The sequence below is a fragment of the Dendrobates tinctorius genome, unplaced genomic scaffold (genome assembly GCF_039654945.1).
Source record: "Dendrobates tinctorius isolate UK_male_01 unplaced genomic scaffold, ASM3965494v1 ptg000023l, whole genome shotgun sequence".
NCBI classification, from domain to species: Eukaryota; Metazoa; Chordata; class Amphibia; order Anura; family Dendrobatidae; genus Dendrobates; species Dendrobates tinctorius.
The window spans coordinates 4,143,565-4,161,615 of NW_027361691.1; positions in this window are offsets into that span (position 1 = coordinate 4,143,565).

Genomic DNA, 18,051 nt, shown 5'->3' on the forward strand with positions numbered 1-18,051 from the left:
CAGTGCCCCCATAATAACAGAGATATCCACAGTGTTCCCATAATAACAGCAATATCCACAGTGCCCCCATAATAACAGCGACATCCACAGTGCCCCCATAATAACAGATATATCCACAGTGTCCCCATAATAACAGCGACATCCACAGTGTCCCCATAATAACAGCGACATCCACAGTGCCCCCATAATAACAGCGATATCCACAGTGCCCCCATAATAACAGAGATATCCACAGTGCCCCCATAATAACAGAGATATCCACAGTGCCCCCATAATAACAGCGACATCCACAGTGCCCCCATAACAGCGATATCCACAGTGCCTCCATAATAACAGCAATATCCACAGTGCCCCCATAATAACAGCGATATCCACAGTACCTCCATAATAACAGCGATATCCACAGTGTCCCCCTAATAATAACAGTGATATCCACAGTGTCCCCATAATAACAGCGATTTCCACAGTGTCCCCATAATAACAGCGATATCCACAGTGTCCCCATAATAACAGCGATATCCACAGTGCCCCCATAATAACAGCGATATCCACAGTGCCCCATAATAACAGCAATATCCACAGTGCCCCCATAATAACAGCGATATCCACAGTGTCCCCCTAATAATAACAGTGATATCCAAAGTGTCCCCATAATAACAGTGATATCTACAGTGTCCCCATAATGACAGTGATATCCACAGTGCCCCCATAATAACAGCGATATCCACAGTGCCCCCATAATAACAGTGATATCCACAGTGCCCCCATAATAACAGTGATATCCACAGTGCCCCCATAATAACAGTGATATCCACAGTGCCCCCATAATAACAGTGATATCCACAGTGCCCCCATAATAACAGCGATATCCACAGTGCCCCCATAATAACAGCGATATCCACAGTGCCCCCATAATAACAGCGATATCCACAGTGTCCCCATAATAACAGCGATATCCACAGTGCCCCCTTAATAACAGCGATATCCACAGTGTCCCCCTAATAATAACAGTGATATCCACAGTGCCCCCATAATAACAGCGATATCCACAGTGCCCCCATAATAACAGTGATATCCAGTGCCCCATAATAACAGCGATATGCACAGTGTCCCCATAATAACAGCGATATCCAGTGTCCCCATAATAACAGCGATATCCACAGTGTCCCCATAATAACAGCGATATCCACAGTGTCCCCATAATAACAGAGATATCCACAGTGCCCCCATAATAACAGTGATATCAAGTGCCCCATAATAACAGCGATATCCACAGTGCCCCCATAATAACAGTGATATCCACAGTGTCCCATAATAACAGCGATATCCACAGTGTCCCCATAATAACAGCGATATCCACAGTGCCCCCCATAATAGCAGCGATATCCACAGTGTCCCCATAATAACAGCGATATCCACAGTGCCCCATAATAACAGCGATATCCACAGTGCCCCCATAATAACAGTGATATCCACAGTGCTCCCATAATAACAGCGATATCCTGTGCCCCATAATAACAGCGATATCCACAGTGCCCCCATAATAACAGTGATATCCTGTGCCCCATAATAACAGCGACATCCACAGTGCCCCCATAATAACAGCGATATCCACAGTGCCCCATAATAACAGTGATATCCAGTGCCCCATAATAACAGCGATATCCACAGTGCCCCCATAATAACAGTGATATCCTGTGCCCCATAATAACAGCGACATCCACAGTGCCCCCATAATAACAGCGATATCCACAGTGCCCCATAATAACAGTGATATCCAGTGCCCCATAATAACAGTGATATCCACAGTGCCCCCATAATAACAGTGATATCCACAGTGCCCCCATAATAACAGTGATATCCTGTGCCCCATAATAACAGCGACATCCACAGTGCCCCCATAATAACAGCGATATCCACAGTGCCCCCATAATAACAGTGATATCCAGTGCCCCATAATAACAGAGATATCCACAGTGCCCCCATAATAACAGCGATATCCACAGTGCCCCCATAATAACAGTGATATCCACAGTGCCCCCATAATAACAGTGATATCCAGTGCCCCATAATAACAGTGATATCCACAGTGTCCCCATAATAACAGCGACATCCACAGTGTCCCCATAATAACAGCGATATCCACAGTGCCCCCATAATAACAGTGATATCCACAGTGTCCCATAATAACAGCGATATCCACAGTGTCCCCATAATAACAGCGATATCCACAGTGCCCCCATAATAACAGCGATATCCACAGTGTCCCCATAATAACAGCGATATCCACAGTGCCCCATAATAACAGCGATATCCACAGTGCCCCCATAATAACAGTGATATCCACAGTGCCCCCATAATAACAGTGATATCCACAGTGCTCCCATATTAACAGCGATATCCTGTGCCCCATAATAACAGCGATATCCACAGTGCCCCCCATAATAACAGTGATATCCTGTGCCCCATAATAACAGCGACATCCACAGTGCCCCCATAATAACAGCGATATCCACAGTGCCCCATAATAACAGTGATATCCAGTGCCCCATAATAACAGCGATATCCACAGTGCCCCCATAATAACAGTGATATCCTGTGCCCCATAATAACAGCGACATCCACAGTGCCCCCATAATAACAGCGATATCCACAGTGCCCCCATAATAACAGTGATATCCACAGTGCTCCCATAATAACAGAGATATCCACAGTGCCCCCATAATAACAGCGATATCCACAGTGCCCCCATAATAACAGTGATATCCAGTGCCCCATAATAACAGCGATATCCACAGTGCCCCCATAATAACAGTGATATCCAGTGCCCCATAATAACAGAGATATCCACAGTGCCCCCATAATAACAGCGATATCCACAGTGCCCCATAATAACAGCGATATCCACAGTGTCCCCATAATAACAGCGATATCCACAGTGCCCCCATAATAACAGTGATATCCACAGTGCCCCCATAATAACAGTGATATCCACAGTGTCCCATAATAACAGCGATATCCACAGCGTCCCCATAATAACAGCGATATCCACAGTGCCCCCATAATAACAGTGATATCCACAGTGCCCCCATAATAACAGCGATATCCACAGTGTCCCCATAATAACAGCGATATCCACAGTGCCCCCATAATAACAGTGATATCCACAGTGCCCCCATAATAACAGTGATATCCACAGTGTCCCATAATAACAGCGATATCCACAGTGCCCCCATAATAACAGTGATATCCAGTGCCCCATAATAACAGAGATATCCACAGTGCCCCCATAATAACAGCGATATCCACAGTGCCCCATAATAACAGCGATATCCACAGTGTCCCCATAATAACAGCGATATCCACAGTGCCCCCATAATAACAGTGATATCCACAGTGCCCCCATAATAACAGCGATATCCACAGTGTCCCATAATAACAGCGATATCCACAGCGTCCCCATAATAACAGCGATATCCACAGTGTCCCCATAATAACAGCGATATCCACAGTGTCCCCATAATAACAGAGATATCCACAGTGCCCCCATAATAACAGCGATATCCACAGTGTCCCCATAATAACAGTGATATCCACAGTGCCCCCATAATAACAGCGATATCCACAGTGCCCCCATAATAACAGTGATATCCACAGTGCCCCCATAATAACAGCGATATCCTGTGCCCCATAATAACAGCGATATCCACAGTGCCCCCATAATAACAGTGATATCCTGTGCCCCATAATAACAGCGACATCCACAGTGCCCCCATAATAACAGCGATATCCACAGTGCCCCCATAATAACAGTGATATCCAGTGCCCCATAATAACAGCGATATCCACAGTGCCCCCATAATAACAGTGATATCCTGTGCCCCATAATAACAGCGACATCCACAGTGTCCCCATAATAACAGTGATATCCACAGTGTCCCCATAATAACAGCGATATCCACAGTGCCCCATAATAACAGCGATATCCACAGTGCCCCCATAATAACAGTGATATCCACAGTGCCCCCATAATAACAGTGATATCCACAGTGCTCCCATATTAACAGCGATATCCTGTGCCCCATAATAACAGCGATATCCACAGTGCCCCCCATAATAACAGTGATATCCTGTGCCCCATAATAACAGCGACATCCACAGTGCCCCCATAATAACAGCGATATCCACAGTGCCCCATAATAACAGTGATATCCAGTGCCCCATAATAACAGCGATATCCACAGTGCCCCCATAATAACAGTGATATCCTGTGCCCCATAATAACAGCGACATCCACAGTGCCCCCATAATAACAGCGATATCCACAGTGCCCCCATAATAACAGTGATATCCAGTGCCCCATAATAACAGAGATATCCACAGTGCCCCCATAATAACAGCGATATCCACAGTGCCCCCATAATAACAGTGATATCCAGTGCCCCATAATAACAGCGATATCCACAGTGCCCCCATAATAACAGTGATATCCAGTGCCCCATAATAACAGAGATATCCACAGTGCCCCCATAATAACAGCGATATCCACAGTGCCCCATAATAACAGCGATATCCACAGTGCCCCCATAATAACAGTGATATCCAGTGCCCCATAATAACAGCGATATCCACAGTGTCCCATAATAACAGCGATATCCACAGCGTCCCCATAATAACAGCGATATCCACAGTGTCCCCATAATAACAGCGATATCCACAGTGTCCCCATAATAACAGAGATATCCACAGTGCCCCCATAATAACAGCGATATCCACAGTGTCCCCATAATAACAGTGATATCCACAGTGTCCCCATAATAACAGTGATATCCACAGTGTCCCCATAATAACAGTGATATCCACAGTGTCCCCATAATAACAGCGATATCCACAGTGTCCCCATAATAACAGTGATATCCACAGTGCCCCCATAATAACAGCGATATCCACAGTGCCCCCATAATAACAGTGATATCCACAGTGCCCCCATAATAACAGCGATATCCTGTGCCCCATAATAACAGCGATATCCACAGTGCCCCCATAATAACAGTGATATCCTGTGCCCCATAATAACAGCGACATCCACAGTGCCCCCATAATAACAGCGATATCCACAGTGCCCCCATAATAACAGTGATATCCAGTGCCCCATAATAACAGCGATATCCACAGTGCCCCCATAATAACAGTGATATCCTGTGCCCCATAATAACAGCGACATCCACAGTGTCCCCATAATAACAGTGATATCCACAGTGTCCCCATAATAACAGCGATATCCACAGTGCCCCCATAATAACAGTGATATCCACAGTGCCCCCATAATAACAGCGACATCCACAGTGCCCCCATAATAACAGCGCTATCCACAGTGCCCCCATAATAACAGCGATATCCACAGTGCCCCCATAATAACAGCGATATCCACAGTGCCCCCATAATAACAGTGATATCCAGTGCCCCATAATAACAGAGATATCCACAGTGCCCCCATAATAACAGCGATATCCACAGTGCCACCATAATAACAGTGATATCCAGTGCCCCATAATAACAGCGACATCCACAGTGCCCCCATAATAACACTGATATCCAGTGCCCCATAATAACAGCGACATCCACAGTGCCCCCATAATAACAGCGATATCCACAGTGCCCCCATAATAACAGTGATATCCAGTGCCCCATAATAACAGAGATATCCACAGTGCCCCCATAATAACAGCGATATCCACAGTGCCCCCATAATAACAGTGATATCCAGTGCCCCATAATAACAGCGATATCCACAGTGCCCCCATAATAACAGTGATATCCAGTGCCCCATAATAGCAGAGATATCCACAGTGCCCCCATAATAACAGCGATATCCACAGTGCCCCATAATAACAGCGATATCCACAGCGTCCCCATAATAACAGCGATATCCACAGTGTCCCCATAATAACAGCGATATCCACAGTGTCCCCATAATAACAGAGATATCCACAGTGCCCCCATTATAACAGCGATATCCACAGTGCCCCCATAATAACAGCGATATCCACAGTGCCCCCATAATAACAGTGATATCCACAGTGCCCCATAATAACAGCGATATCCACAGTGTCCCCATAATAACAGCGATATCCACAGTGCCCCCCATAATAACAGCGATATCCACAGTGCCCCCATTATAACAGCGATATCCACAATGTCCCCATAATAACAGCGATATCCACAGTGCCCCCATAATAACAGTGATATCCACAGTGCCCCCATAATAACAGCGATATCCACAGTGCCCCCATTATAACAGCGATATCCACAGTGCCCCCATAATAACAGCGATATCCACAGTGCCCCATAATAACAGCGATATCCACAGCGTCCCCATAATAACAGCGATATCCACAGTGCCCCCATAATAACAGCGATATCCACAGTGTCTCCATAATAACAGCGATATCCACAATGTCCCCATAATAACAGCGATATCCACAGTGCCCCCATAATAACAGTGATATCCACAGTGCCCCCATAATAACAGCGATATCCACAGTGCCCCCATTATAACAGCGATATCCACAGTGCCCCCATAATAACAGCGATATCCACAGTGCCCCATAATAACAGCGATATCCACAGCGTCCCCATAATAACAGCGATATCCACAGTGTCCCCATAATAACAGCGATATCCACAGTGTCCCCATAATAACAGAGATATCCACAGTGCCCCCATTATAACAGCGATATCCACAGTGCCCCCATAATAACAGCGATATCCACAGTGCCCCCATAATAACAGTGATATCCACAGTGCCCCATAATAACAGCGATATCCACAGTGTCCCCATAATAACAGCGATATCCACAGTGCCCCCCATAATAACAGCGATATCCACAGCGTCTCCATAATAACAGCGATATCCACAGTGCCCCCATAATAACAGCGATATCCACAGTGTCTCCATAATAACAGCGATATCCACAATGTCCCCATAATAACAGCGATATCCACAGTGCCCCCATAATAACAGTGATATCCACAGTGCCCCCCATAATAACAGCGATATCCACAGCGTCTCCATAATAACAGCGATATCCACAGTGCCCCCATAATAACAGCGATATCCACAGTGTCTCCATAATAACAGCGATATCCACAATGTCCCCATAATAACAGCGATATCCACAGTGCCCCCATAATAACAGAGATATCCACAGTGCCCCCATAATAACAGCGATATCCACAGTGCCCCCATAATAACAGTGATATCCAGTGCCCCATAATAACAGCGACATCCACAGTGCCCCCATAATAACAGTGATATCCAGTGCCCCATAATAACAGCGACATCCACAGTGCCCCCATAATAACAGCGATATCCACAGTGCCCCCATAATAATAGCGATATCCACAGTGCCCCCATAATAACAGTGATATCCAGTGCCCCATAATAGCAGAGATATCCACAGTACCCCCATAATAACAGCAATATCCACAGTGTCCCCATAATAACAGCGATATCCACAGTGCCCCCATAATAACAGTGATATCCAGTGCCCCATAATAACAGCGACATCCACAGTGCCCCCATAATAACAGTGATATCCACAGTGTCCCATAATAACAGCGATATCCACAGCGTCCCCATAATAACAGTGATATCCACAGTGTCCCCATAATAACAGCGATATCCACAGTGTCCCCATAATAACAGAGATATCCACAGTGTCCCCATAATAACAGCGATATCCACAGTGCCCCCATAATAACAGCGATATCCACAGTGCCCCCATAATAACAGTGATATCCACAGTGCCCCATAATAACAGCGATATCCACAGTGTCCCCATAATAACAGCGATATCCACAGTGCCCCCATAATAACAGCGATATCCACAGTGTCTCCATAATAACAGCGATATCCACAGTGCCCCCATAATAACAGCGATATCCACAGTGTCTCCATAATAACAGCGATATCCACAGTGTCCCCATAATAACAGCGATATCCAGTGTCCCCATAATAACAGCGATATCCACAGTGCCCCCATAATAACAGTGATATCCACAGTGCCCCCATAATAACAGAGATATCCACAGTGTCCCATAATAACAGCGATATCCACAGTGTCCCCATAATAACAGCGATATCCACAGTGCCCCCATAATAACAGAGATATCCACAGTGTCCCATAATAACAGCCATATCCACAGTGCCCCCATAATAACAGCGATATCCACAGTGTCCCCATAATAACAGTGATATCCACAGTGTCCCCATAATAACAGTGATATCCACAGTGCCCCCATAATAACAGCGATATCCACAGTGTCTCCATAATAACAGCAACATCCACAGTGTCCCCATAATAACAGCGATATCCACAGTGCCCCCATAATAACAGCGATATCCACAGTGTCTCCATAATAACAGCAACATCCACAGTGTCCCCATAATAACAGTGATATCCACAGTGCCCCCATAATAACAGCGATATCCACAGTGTCCCCATAATAACAGTGATATCCACAGTGCCCCCATAATAACAGCAACATCCACAGTGTCCCCATAATAACAGCGATATCCACAGTGCCCCCATAATAACAGCGATATCCACAGTGTCTCCATAATAACAGCGATATCCACAGTGCCCCCATAATAACAGCAACATCCACAGTGTCCCCATAATAACAGCGATATCCACAGTGTCCCCATAATAACAGCGATATCCACAGTGCCCCCATAATAACAGCGATATCCACAGTGCCCCCATAATAACAGCGATATCCACAGTGTCCCCATAATAACAGCGATATCCACAGTGTCCCCATAATAACAGCGATATCCACAGTGCCCCCATAATAACAGCGATATCCACAGTGCCCCCATAATAACAGCGATATCCACAGTGTCCCCATAATAACAGCGATATCAACAGTGCCCCCATAATAACAGTGATATCCACAGTGCCCCCATAATAACAGCGATATCCACAGTGCCCCCATAATAACAGCGATATCCACAGTGCCCCCATAATAACAGCAACATCCACAGTGTCCCCATAATAACAGCGATATCCACAGTGCCCCCATAATAACAGCAACATCCACAGTGTCCCCATAATAACAGCGATATCCACAGTGCCCCCATAATAACAGCGATATCCACAGTGCCCCCATAATAACAGCGATATCCACAGTGTCCCCATAATAACAGCGATATCCACAGTGTCCCCATAATAACAGCGATATCAACAGTGCCCCCATAATAACAGTGATATCCACAGTGCCCCCATAATAACAGCGATATCCACAGTGCCCCCATAATAACAGCGATATCCACAGTGCCCCCATAATAACAGCAACATCCACAGTGTCCCCATAATAACAGCGATATCCACAGTGCCCCCATAATAACAGCAACATCCACAGTGTCCCCATAATAACAGCGATATCCACAGTGCCCCCATAATAACAGCGATATCCACAGTGCCCCCATAACAACAGCGATATCCACAGTGTCCCCATAATAACAGCGATATCCACAGTGTCCCCATAATAACAGCGATATCCACAGTGCCCCCATAATAACAGCGACATCCACAGTGTCCCATAATAACAGCGATATCCACAGTGCCCCCATAATAACAGCGATATCCACAGTGTCCCCATAATAACAGTGATATCCACAGTGTCCCCATAATAACAGCGATATCCACAGTGTCCCCCATAATAACAGCGATATCCAGAGTGCCCCCATAATAACAGAGATATCCACAGTGCCCCCATAATAACAGCGATATCCACCGTGTCCCATATTAACAGCGATATCCACAGTGCCCCCATAATAACAGCGATATCCACAGTGCCCCATAATAACAGCGATATCCACAGCGTCCCCATAATAACAGCGATATCCACAGTGCCCCCATAATAACAGCGATATCCACAGTGTCTCCATAATAACAGCGATATCCACAATGTCCCCATAATAACAGCGATATCCACAGTGCCCCCATAATAACAGTGATATCCACAGTGCCCCCATAATAACAGCGATATCCACAGTGCCCCCATTATAACAGCGATATCCACAGTGCCCCCATAATAACAGCGATATCCACAGTGCCCCATAATAACAGCGATATCCACAGCGTCCCCATAATAACAGCGATATCCACAGTGTCCCCATAATAACAGCGATATCCACAGTGTCCCCATAATAACAGAGATATCCACAGTGCCCCCATTATAACAGCGATATCCACAGTGCCCCCATAATAACAGCGATATCCACAGTGCCCCCATAATAACAGTGATATCCACAGTGCCCCATAATAACAGCGATATCCACAGTGTCCCCATAATAACAGCGATATCCACAGTGCCCCCCATAATAACAGCGATATCCACAGCGTCTCCATAATAACAGCGATATCCACAGTGCCCCCATAATAACAGCGATATCCACAGTGTCTCCATAATAACAGCGATATCCACAATGTCCCCATAATAACAGCGATATCCACAGTGCCCCCATAATAACAGTGATATCCACAGTGCCCCCCATAATAACAGCGATATCCACAGCGTCTCCATAATAACAGCGATATCCACAGTGCCCCCATAATAACAGCGATATCCACAGTGTCTCCATAATAACAGCGATATCCACAATGTCCCCATAATAACAGCGATATCCACAGTGCCCCCATAATAACAGAGATATCCACAGTGCCCCCATAATAACAGCGATATCCACAGTGCCCCCATAATAACAGTGATATCCAGTGCCCCATAATAACAGCGACATCCACAGTGCCCCCATAATAACAGTGATATCCAGTGCCCCATAATAACAGCGACATCCACAGTGCCCCCATAATAACAGCGATATCCACAGTGCCCCCATAATAATAGCGATATCCACAGTGCCCCCATAATAACAGTGATATCCAGTGCCCCATAATAGCAGAGATATCCACAGTACCCCCATAATAACAGCAATATCCACAGTGTCCCCATAATAACAGCGATATCCACAGTGCCCCCATAATAACAGTGATATCCAGTGCCCCATAATAACAGCGACATCCACAGTGCCCCCATAATAACAGTGATATCCACAGTGTCCCATAATAACAGCGATATCCACAGCGTCCCCATAATAACAGTGATATCCACAGTGTCCCCATAATAACAGCGATATCCACAGTGTCCCCATAATAACAGAGATATCCACAGTGTCCCCATAATAACAGCGATATCCACAGTGCCCCCATAATAACAGCGATATCCACAGTGCCCCCATAATAACAGTGATATCCACAGTGCCCCATAATAACAGCGATATCCACAGTGTCCCCATAATAACAGCGATATCCACAGTGCCCCCATAATAACAGCGATATCCACAGTGTCTCCATAATAACAGCGATATCCACAGTGCCCCCATAATAACAGCGATATCCACAGTGTCTCCATAATAACAGCGATATCCACAGTGTCCCCATAATAACAGCGATATCCAGTGTCCCCATAATAACAGCGATATCCACAGTGCCCCCATAATAACAGTGATATCCACAGTGCCCCCATAATAACAGAGATATCCACAGTGTCCCATAATAACAGCGATATCCACAGTGTCCCCATAATAACAGCGATATCCACAGTGCCCCCATAATAACAGAGATATCCACAGTGTCCCATAATAACAGCCATATCCACAGTGCCCCCATAATAACAGCGATATCCACAGTGTCCCCATAATAACAGTGATATCCACAGTGTCCCCATAATAACAGTGATATCCACAGTGCCCCCATAATAACAGCGATATCCACAGTGTCTCCATAATAACAGCAACATCCACAGTGTCCCCATAATAACAGCGATATCCACAGTGCCCCCATAATAACAGCGATATCCACAGTGTCTCCATAATAACAGCAACATCCACAGTGTCCCCATAATAACAGTGATATCCACAGTGCCCCCATAATAACAGCGATATCCACAGTGTCCCCATAATAACAGTGATATCCACAGTGCCCCCATAATAACAGCAACATCCACAGTGTCCCCATAATAACAGCGATATCCACAGTGCCCCCATAATAACAGCGATATCCACAGTGTCTCCATAATAACAGCGATATCCACAGTGCCCCCATAATAACAGCAACATCCACAGTGTCCCCATAATAACAGCGATATCCACAGTGTCCCCATAATAACAGCGATATCCACAGTGCCCCCATAATAACAGCGATATCCACAGTGCCCCCATAATAACAGCGATATCCACAGTGTCCCCATAATAACAGCGATATCCACAGTGTCCCCATAATAACAGCGATATCCACAGTGCCCCCATAATAACAGCGATATCCACAGTGCCCCCATAATAACAGCGATATCCACAGTGTCCCCATAATAACAGCGATATCAACAGTGCCCCCATAATAACAGTGATATCCACAGTGCCCCCATAATAACAGCGATATCCACAGTGCCCCCATAATAACAGCGATATCCACAGTGCCCCCATAATAACAGCAACATCCACAGTGTCCCCATAATAACAGCGATATCCACAGTGCCCCCATAATAACAGCAACATCCACAGTGTCCCCATAATAACAGCGATATCCACAGTGCCCCCATAATAACAGCGATATCCACAGTGCCCCCATAATAACAGCGATATCCACAGTGTCCCCATAATAACAGCGATATCCACAGTGTCCCCATAATAACAGCGATATCAACAGTGCCCCCATAATAACAGTGATATCCACAGTGCCCCCATAATAACAGCGATATCCACAGTGCCCCCATAATAACAGCGATATCCACAGTGCCCCCATAATAACAGCAACATCCACAGTGTCCCCATAATAACAGCGATATCCACAGTGCCCCCATAATAACAGCAACATCCACAGTGTCCCCATAATAACAGCGATATCCACAGTGCCCCCATAATAACAGCGATATCCACAGTGCCCCCATAACAACAGCGATATCCACAGTGTCCCCATAATAACAGCGATATCCACAGTGTCCCCATAATAACAGCGATATCCACAGTGCCCCCATAATAACAGCGACATCCACAGTGTCCCATAATAACAGAGATATCCACAGTGCCCCCATTATAACAGCGATATCCACAGTGTCCCCATAATAACAGTGATATCCACAGTGTCCCCATAATAACAGCGATATCCACAGTGTCCCCCATAATAACAGCGATATCCAGAGTGCCCCCATAATAACAGAGATATCCACAGTGCCCCCATAATAACAGCGATATCCACCGTGTCCCATATTAACAGCGATATCCACAGTGTCCCCATAATAACAGTGATATCCACAGTGCCCCCATAATAACAGCGATATCCACAGTGCCCCCAAAAACTACAGCGATGTCCACAGTGCCCCCATAATAACACCGATATCCACAGTGTGCCCCATAATAACAGTGATATCCACAGTGTCCCCATAATAACAGTGATATCCACAGTGTCCCCATAATAACAGCGATATCCACAGTGCCCCCATAATAACAGCGATATCCACAGTGCCCCCATAATAACAGCGATATCCACAGTGCCCCCATAATAACGGTGATATCCACAGTGTCCCCCATAATAACAGCGATATCCACAGTGCCCCCATAATAACAGCGATATCCTCAGTGCCCCAATAATAACAATGATATCCACAGTGTCCCCCATAATAACAGCGATATCCACAGTGTCCCCCATAATAACAACGATATCCACAGTGACCCATAATAACAGCGATATCCACAGTGCCCCCATAATAACAGCGATATCCACAGTGTCCCATAATAACAGCGATATCCACAGTGCCCCCATAATAACGGTGATATCCACAGTGTCCCCATAATAACAGCGATATCCACAGTGCCCCCATAATAACAGTGATATCCACAGTGCCCCCCATAATAACAGTGATATCCACAGTGCCCCCATAATAACAGCGATATTCATAGTGTCCCCATAATAACAGCGATATCCACAGTTTCCCATAATAACAGCGATATCCACAGTGCCCCCATAATAACAGCGATATCCACAGTGCCCCCATAATAACAGCGATATCCACAGTGTCCCCATAATAACAGCGATATCCACAGTGCCCCCATAATAACAGCGATATCCACAGTGCCCCCATAATAACAGCGATATCCACAGTGTCCCCATAATAACAGCGATATCCACAGTGTCCCCATTATAATAGTGATATCCACAGTGCCCCCATAATAACCGCGATATCCACAGTGTCCCCATAATAACAGTGACATCCACAGTGCTCCCATAATAACAGTGATATCCACAGTGCCCCCATAATAACAGCTATATCCACAGTGTCCCCCATAATAACAGCGATAACCACAGTGCCCCCATAATAACAGTGATATCCACAGTGTCCCCATAATAACAGCGATATCCACATTGTCCCCATAATAACAGCGATATCCACAGTGCCCCCAAAAAATACAGCTGTGATGGTGTGATATGTTATGTGGAAATCATTTTTTGTATATTCTTATTTTTAACAATTCCAGTTATTTTCATAGTGTTTTTCTTATTACATTGTAAGTCTACAGCCTCACTGTATCTGTCTCTTCATGACCCCCTGAAGTGCATTAATCCCTAAGGCCCTTTGTTCTCCTCTGGGAGGCCTGGAAACCGCCCCAACTTGTTTGACTACCCCTGGACAAGGAAGGGGGTGGGGGGAAGAACAGCAGCTGGACAAGTCAGTTCCGGTGTGGACAGGATCATGCACAGACAGCACTTCAGAGAGAGAAGGACCCATTTTATCCTCTGGTGCTAGAGTGTTTTGGAATCTCGTTTCCCTGGACATTTTATCCTGATACTGGACTGCATTCTTATTCTGGACTATCTTATCCTTTGTGTGGTGGACTGAATATGGACCTTTTCGTATTTTTGCCTGAATATAGGTCTTGGAATTGTTCACTCTTCGCTTGCTCTGTTGATTGTGTGATACCAGAGAAGGACCCCGTGACAACTGGTGGCAGCAGTGGGATCAACAGAGCGTCACCCAATGGAGAACCACCCACAGAGTGAGTACAGAAACTGGACTGTATGCAGTTTACAGGAGAGAGCCAGAGACCTTTGCCTGATCTACCAGGGACTGACTAAAGAGGCCTTAATCGATCTACTGGTGGGCGCTAGCCCGGACACCTCCTCCCAGATTTCTGAAGGACGAGCACTGGAGACAGGGATCCCCATCCAGAAAAGCCAGTGGTTGGTGTGGTATGAAGAAGAGATGGCGGTTCTGGGCCCCCGGCGTCTCTTTGGAGTACAAGGAGGAGGCTGCCCGCCGAGCACAGCGGAGACAGGAAGCAATGGAGCTTGAAAAAGGGAGTAACTTAGAGTTGAGCGACTTTTGGTTTTTTAGGGTCGAGTTTCGTTTCGTGAAACCCGACTTTTCCAAAAGTCGGGTCGAGCAAGATCGGCCGATTATAGTGAAAAGTCGGGGTCGTCCCGAAACACGAAACCCAATGTAAGTCAATGGGGAATAAAAGTCGGCAGTGAGAGGAGGACAGGAAACACACCTACAGTGCCCATTTGAATGCCAAAAGCATCAATTCTTCTTACTTAAGCTTGTCAACCTTAATTTACTTCATAATACAAGTTACGCACTGAAAAATGGGGGTTATTTGGCTAAAGTTGCGGGGGGGGAGGGCTGGCTGCAGGTTTTCATGTGACCTGGGCGAAAGAGCGCCCCTTTAACACATACCACAACTCATCATGCTCCGATACGGCAGAGAAATAGCGGTATAGTACAATGAAAAATACTTCACTTTTTACATCTCATGACGAGGCCCATCTATTTCTCCATACAGAATCATTGGTCCCATATAATGTTTGAAACAGTATATGATGAGCTCCACATAATGCTACAGTATATGTTGGTCCCCATGGATGAAGCTCCACTGTCTTATGGGCCCAAATAATGCTCCAAACATAATGGGCCCCATTTCTAATGCTCTAGTGTATAATGGGCCCTGTAAATGCTGCTCCAGTGTCTGATGTCCACCTTTGGAATGTTCCAGTGTATGGTGGGCCCCATCTATCATTCTCCAGAGTAACGTGCTCCCCAAAAATTGCTGTCCCAACATTGAAAACAATCAAATAAGTCTCCTCGCTAGGGAATCCCTGTACTTGTCTGGACTCCTCGTCGTCCCCATCTTCCATCTCACTGCACAGTATTTCAACTTTGCAAGTGCTGTGATCCTGAGCAAGCAGTGGGGGCCCACTCGTTGGCGACGGCACTGGCACAGGGCCCCTGATAGTACAGTGGTGTGTCTGATGGCGGGTGGGCCGAACCTGCACTTTCATCTGCAGCTTCCTCTTTGTCACCGTGTAAGATGGAACTGTATATGGGAAGGGTAACCTGAGTTTCATCAGGGTCAGATTCAGGCCGTGTAGCGTGCGAGGGGAATGTATTGGTCTGGGTCAATGTACCAGCAGATTCATCGAGCAGTGGCTGGGCATCAGTGCACTTGTGTCGCCCCCAGGAGTACGGTCGCCACAGTGGCATTACCTTCCTCCTAGGGAGTGTGATGTCATGCTTGGGAGCAACGAAGGATCTCTCTAGCAGGTTAACTGATTGGGCGGCGTTATTCCCACGAGTCATGACTAGTGTTGAGCATTCCGATACCGCAAGTATCGGGTATCGGCCGATACTTGCTGTATCGGAATTCCGATACCGACTTCCGATATTTTTTCAATATCGGAATTCGGCATCGGAATCGGAAGTTCAGTTGATTGACGGCCTGACGTCATCATGATGCGCGGTGTGTGCGCATCATGATGCGCCGTCATTTCGGGCCTTCCGGGGGTCTCTGCCGGCCTGCCGGGGGGCTGTGCCGGCCTGCCGGGGGGCTGTGTGGACTGCCCGGGGTCTGTACCGGCCTGCCGGGGGGCTGTGCCGGCCTGCCGGTGGTCTGTGCACCCTGTGGGGGTCTGTACCGGCCTGCCGGGGGGCTGTGCCGGCCTGCCGGGGGGCTGTGCTGATGTCCGGGGGTCTGTGCAAGCATCGTCCGATGGGACATTATTCCGATGGAATTTCCCACACAGCAATGGCATAAAGTGAGACTAGGGACTTTTTTTTTTTTAAGTGGCGGAGGAATACAGTGCGGAAGGATACCTACCTTCCGTCATTGGATTCCTGCAGCCCGTAGAGAACGGCAGCATCATCTGATGCTGCAGTTCTCTACCCAAGATCGTCGTGGGACACACTCGTGGACTGCTTCGGATCGTGGGTGAGTATTTTTGTGGTTTGTTATGTTAATATTTATCCCGGAAAAGACAATGGCTTCGGGGAACAATGTGACAAGTATTGGTAAGTATGTTACTCTATGTTATATGTACTGTATGTCTATGTATGTATTGTATGAATGTATTGTATGTATGTAGTATATATGTGGTATGCATGTAGTATGTATGTAGTATGTATGTAGTATGTATGTAGTATATATGTAGTATGTAGTATGAATGTAGTATATATGTAGTATGTATGTAGCATGTAGTATGTATGTAGCATGCATGTAGTATATATGTAGTATGTATGTAGCATGTAGTATGTATGTAGCATGCATGTAGTATATATGTAGTATGTATGTAGCATGTAGTATGTATGTAGCATGCATGTAGTATATATGTAGTATGTAGCATGTAGTATGTATGTAGCATGCATGTAGTATGTAGCATGTAGTATGTATGTAGCATGCATGTAGTATATATGTAGTATGTATGTAGCATGTAGTATGTATGTAGCATGCATGTAGTATATATGTAGTATGTAGCATGTAGTATGTATGTAGCATGCATGTAGTATGTAGCATGTAGTATGTATGTAGCATGCATGTAGTATATATGTGTTATGTATGTAGCATGTAGCATGCATGTAGCATGCATGTAGTATGTATGTAGTATATATGTGGTATGTATGTAGCATGCATGTAGTATATATGTGTTATGTATGTAGCAT